This window comes from Oncorhynchus nerka, linkage group LG13, assembly GCF_034236695.1.
Source record: "Oncorhynchus nerka isolate Pitt River linkage group LG13, Oner_Uvic_2.0, whole genome shotgun sequence".
NCBI classification, from domain to species: Eukaryota; Metazoa; Chordata; class Actinopteri; order Salmoniformes; family Salmonidae; genus Oncorhynchus; species Oncorhynchus nerka.
This window is the reverse complement of record NC_088408.1, coordinates 94,814,898-94,820,897: the sequence shown is the minus strand read 5'-3', so window position 1 is coordinate 94,820,897 and position 6,000 is coordinate 94,814,898.

The following is a 6,000-nucleotide window of genomic DNA, read 5'->3' as shown; positions in this document are numbered from 1 at the left end:
GAGGGAAGAGAGACAGAGGGAGATGGAAGGGAGGGAGAGAGAGAGAGAGACAGAGAGCTGGAAGGGAGGAGGGAGAGAGATGGAAGGGAGGAGAGACAGAGATGGATGGAAGGGAGGGAGGATGGAAGGGAGGAGGGAGATTGAAGGGAGGAGGGAGAGAGACAGAGGGAGACGGAAGGGAGGAGGGAGGGAGGAGGGAGAGAGACAGAAGGGAGATGGAAGGGAGGGGGAGAGAGACAGAAGGAGATGGAAGGGAGGAGGGAGGGAGACAGAGACAGAGGGAGATGGAAGGGAGGAGGGAGAGAGATGGAAGGAGATGGAAGGGAGGAGGAATGAGACGGAAGGGAGGAGAGAGAGAGACAGAGGAGATGGAAGGGAGAGAGAGAGACAGAGGGAGATGGAAGGGAGGGAGAGAGACAGAGGGAGATGGAAGGGAGGGAGAGAGACAGAGGGAGATGGAAGGGAGGGAGAGAGACAGAGGGAGATGGAAGGGAGGGAGAGAGACAGAGGGAGATGGAAGGGAGGGAGAGAGACAGAGGGAGATGGAAGGGAGGGAGAGAGACAGAGGGAGATGGAAGGGAGGGAGAGAGACAGAGGGAGATGGGGAGGGAGAGAGACAGAGGGAGATGGGAGGGAGAGAGACAGAGGGAGATGGGAGGGAGAGAGACAGAGGGAGATGGAAGGGAGGGAGATGGAAGGGAGGGAGATAGACAGAGGGAGATGGAAGGGAGGGAGATAGACAGAGGGAGATGGAAGGGAGGGAGAGAGACAGAGGGAGACGGAAGGGAGGAGGGAGAGAGACGGAAGGGAGGAGGGAGAGACAGAGGGAGATGGAAAGGAGGAGGGAGGGAGGGAGGGAGAGAGACAGAGGGAGACGGAAGGGAGGAGGGAGAGAGACGGAAGGGAGGAGGGAGAGACAGAGGGAGATGGAAAGGAGGAGGGAGGGAGGAGGGAGAGAGAGAGACAGAGGGAGAGAGACAAAGGGAGGTGGAAGGGAGGAGGGAGATGGTGGTCCTTGTGTTGGTTTACATGAGAAAAGGAAGGAGGGAGTGGGAGGAGAGGAGAGGAGAGGAGAGGAGAGGAGAGGAGAGGAGAGGAGAGGAGAGGAGAGGAGAGGAGAGGAGAGGAGAGGAGAGGAGAGGAGAGGAGAGGAGAGGAGAGGAGAGGAGAATGGGAAAGGAGGGGGAGAGGAGGAGACTGTGTATTGAAAGTGACCAAAGCGGTTCCTAGAGTTCTGTCCAGCTGTATTGAGATACAGCCAGAGTTGCCTTCTCCCCCATTCAAATAAACACATCATATCAGATCACGATCACTGCTTCAAATATGTAAATATTTAAAATGAGACTCTCGAAAAGAGAGGACACTTTATCTGGGCAATAAGAAAAATGTCTCTCTCCTTTGCTGAATGGTTTCAAAAGAAAGAACCAAGTGATTTTCAAGTGAATTTGGTCTGAATAGATTAGCCCAGGGGTTTGAATAATGTGTTGTACAAAAAGAGTTGTAGTTTTACCTCAAAAGACCTGGACAAACACAGACACACTGCCATGAATTTGTTCACTCAAACACACACAGAGAGCAGAAGAAATAAGATATGGTGTCATGATCAATGTGACGATGAATGTGATGATGAAACGAAGTTGAACCTTCCTGAGAAAAAAATATTCATTTATTTTTTTTAAACAGCAGAGGATCTCCTACTTCTTTGGTGCTCAGCCCCTCCCCCCTCTTCACACTCAGCCCCTCCCCTCTTCACACTCAGCCCCTCCCCTCTTCACACTCAGCCCCTCCCCCCTCTTCACACTCAGCCCCTCCCCCTCTTCACACTCAGCCCCTCCCCCTCTTCACACTCAGCCCCTCCCCCTCTTCACATTCAGCCCCTCCCCTCTTCACACTCAGCCCCTCCCCCTCTTCACACTCAGCCCCTCCCCCTTCATTCAGCCCCTCTCCCCTCTTCACACTCAGCCCCTCCCCCTCTTCACACTCAGCCCCTCCCCTCTTCACACTCAGCCCCTCCCCCCCTCTTCACACTCAGCCCCTCCCCCTCTTCACACTCAGCCTTCCTCAGCCCCCCCTCTTCACACTCAGCCCCTCCCCCCTCTTCACACTCAGCCCCTCAGCCCCTCCCCCCCTTCACACTCTTCACTCAGCCCCTCCCCTCTTCACACTCAGCCCCCCCCCTCTTCACATTCAGCCCCTCCCCTCTTCACACTCAGCCCTCAGCCCCTCCCCTCTTCACACTCAGCCCCTTCTTCACATTCAGCCCCTCCCCCTCTTCACACTCAGCCCCTCCCCCTCTTCACATTCAGCCCCTCCCCCTCTTCACACTCAGCCCCTCCCCCTCTTCACACTCAGCCCCTCCCCCCTCTTCACACTCAGCCCTCCCCCCACTCCCCCTCTTCACACTCAGCCCCTCCCCCTCTTCACATTCAGCCCCTCCCCCTTCACACTTAGCCCCTCCCCCTTCACACTCAGCCCCTCCCCCATCTTCACACTCAGCCCCTCCCCCTCTTCACACTCAGCCCCTCCCCCTCTTCACATTCAGCCCCTCCCCCTCTTCACACTCAGCCCCTCCCCCTCTTCACATTCAGCCCCTCCCCCCTTCACACTTAGCCCCTCCCCCCTTCACATTCAGCCCCTCCCCCTCTTCACACTCAGCCCCTCCCCCTCTTCACACTCAGCCCCTCCCCCTCTTCACACTCAACACCTCCCCCTCCCCACATTCAGCCCCTCCCCCTCTTCACACTCAGCCCCTCCCCCTCTTCACATTCAGCCCCTTCACACTCAGCCCCTCCCCCTCTTCACACTCAACACCTCCCCCTCTTCACACTCAGCCCCTCCCCCCTCTTCACACTCAGCCCCTCCACCAAACTCTCTTTCTCTCTCACATGCACTCTCTTTCTCTCTGTCTCCCTCCTCCCTGTCTTTCTCTCTTTCTCTCCCACTCTCTCTCAGATGTCTTGGGTTAGTGTTTAAACCTATAGATGGGTCCCTAGTGTGTTTCTGTCTGTGTACGTTCAGATGTTCTGTTGAAGTGGTTAATAAGGCCTGGGGCTGGTGGTGTTGAGGTGGTCCAGGCCTGGGGCTGGTGTTGGTTATGCTGTGGTGTTGAGGTGGTCCAGGCCTGGGGCTGGTTTTGGTTATGGTGTTGAGGTGGTCCAGGCCTGGGGCTGGTGTTGGTTATGGTGTTGAGGTGGTCCAGGCCTGGGGCTGGTGTTGGTTATGGTGTTGAGGTGGTCCAGGCCTGGGGCTGGTGTTGGTTATGGTGTGGTGTTGAGGTGGTCCAGGCCTGGGGCTGGTGTTGGTTATGGTGTGGTGTTGAGGTGGTCCAGGCCTGGGGCTGGTGTTGGTTATGGTGTTGAGGTGGTCCAGGCCTGGGGCTGGTGTTGGTTATGGTGTGATGTTGAGGTGGTCCAGGCCTGGGGCTGGTGTTGGTTATGGTGTGGTGTTGAGGTGGTCCAGGCCTGGGGCTGGTGTTGGTTATGCTGTTGAGGTGGTCCAGGCCTGGGGTTGGTTATGGTGTGGTGTTGAGGTGGTCCAGGCCTGGGGCTGGTGTTGGTTGGGGCGGCAGCGTAGCCTAGTGGTTAGAGCGTTGGACTAGTAACCGGAAGGTTGCGAGTTCAAACCCCCGAGCTGACAAGGTACAAATCTGTCGTTCTGCCCCTGAACAGGCAGTTAACCCACTGTTCCCAGGCCGTCATTGAAAATAAGAATGTGTTCGTAACTGACTTGCCTGGTTAAATAAAGGTAAAATTTAAAAAAAAAATTAAATGGTGTGGTGTTGAGGTGGTCCAGGCCTGGGGCTGGTGTTGGTTGTGGTGTTGAGGTGGTCCAGGCCTGGGGCTGGTGTTGGTTATGGTGTGGTGTTGAGGTGGTCCAGGCCTGGGGCTGGTGTTGGTTGTGGTGTTGAGGTGGTCCAAGCCTGAGGCTGGTGTTGTGGTGTGGTTGTCTACTCAGCTCCCTCTGGTGGTCAGGATGTAAAGCTATTTTGCAGCTCTGATCAGAACTCCATCCCGTTCCTGGTCCAAGTCCTCATCACCAGCAGCCAACATATCTGTGAGTATGATTCAGAATCAAATAAAGAGTTTTACAAGTGGACTAGGAATACCACTCTATGATGGAAATATGTTGTGATGTTTACAGCGATTTTGTTGATGTTCTGGTAACCTAGCAGCAGGTTCAATAATCCATCACCATTCATAGCACACAAAATCATTCTCAGGTCTAAATCAGAAGCTGAATGAAAGAACCCAAACCAGTCAGTCACTAGAGGACTTACCCAGTTCTGAACCTGTACCTCACCTGGGATCTCCACAGCAGAGCTCTGTGAGGGCTTGTTGTTGTCGCTGTGTTTGTCTGTTGTCACACAGCCGGCTGGTACTACTTCCCTGTAGCAGCATCGACACCCTCTCCCTTCCTTCAGACTGTCTAGACTCAGTGTGCTGTGCTTGAAATGGCCTGGGCTGGCTGGGCCTTCCGCCACCTTGTGATGTTTACAAGTATTACAACAGGGGACTGAGCTGCAGCTGTACAAACACTGGTCCTCCTGATGGAGAAGGGTTAGACTGCTCCAGTCCCCCTCAGTGTCTCCTCTTCTGCTGGGTTTCACAGCCCCCAGATACCTGGACAACAACAGCGACAACAGGTTATCACTATCGGTGCAGGATTCACCCCCAGATACCTGGACAACAACAGCGACAACAGGTTATCACTATCGGTGCAGGATTCACCCCCAGATACCTGGACGACAACAGCGACAACAGGGTATCACTATCGGTGCAGGATTCACCCTCAGATACCTGGACAACAACAGGTTATCACTATCGGTGCAGGATTCACCCCCAGAAACCTGGTGATGTAGTGATGTACTTGTTTGTATTAGTGATGTACCTGTTTGTATTAGTGATGTACCTGTTTGTATTAGTGATGTACCTGTTTGTATTAGTGATGTACCTGTTTGTATTAGTGTATTCGTGATGTACCTGTTTGTATTAGTGATGTACCTGTTTGTATTAGTGATGTACCTGTTTGTATTAGTGATTTACCTGTTTATATGAGTGTATTAGTGATGTACCTGTTTGTATTAGTGATGTACCTGTTTGTATTAGTGATGTACCTGTTTGTATTAGTGATGTACCTGTTTGTATTAGTGAAGTACCTGTTTGTATTAGTGTATTAGTGATGTACCTGTTTGTATTAGTTATGTACCTGTTTGTATTAGTGATGTACCTGTTTGTATTAGTGATGTACTTGTTTGTATTAGTGATGTACCTGTTTGTATTAGTGTATTAGTGATGTACCTGTTTGTATTAGTTATGTACCTGTTTGTATGAGTGTATTAGTGATGTACCTGTTTGTATTAGTGATGTACCTGTTTGTATTAGTGATGTACCTGTTTGTATTAGTGTATTAGTGATGTACCTGTTTGTATTAGTGATGTACCTGTTTGTATTAGTGTATTAGTGATGTACCTGTTTGTATTAGTGATGTACCTGTTTGTATTAGTGAAGTACCTGTTTGTATTAGTGTATTAGTGATGTACCTGTTTGTATTAGTGATGTACCTGTTTGTATTAGTGATGTACCTGTTTGTATTAGTGAAGTACCTGTTTGTATTAGTGTATTAGTGAAGTACCTGTTTGTATTAGTGATGTACCTGTTTGTATTAGTGTATTAGTGATGTACCTGTTTGTATTAGTGTATTAGTGATGTACCTGTTTGTATTAGTGTATTAGTGAAGTACCTGTTTGTATTAGTGATTTACCTGTTTATATGAGTGTATTAGTGATGTACCTGTTTGTATTAGTGATGTACCTGTTTGTATTAGTGTATTAGGGATGTACCTGTTTGTATTAGTGATGTACCTGTTTGTATTAGTGATGTAGTGTACCTGGGTCCAGTCCGGGAACAGAGGATGCCGGTCCAGTTCTTCCAGCAGCCCTGATCAAACGGGTTCTTATCATCAGGCTCAAAGTAGGGCTCCTACAGAGGAGAGAGAAAGAGA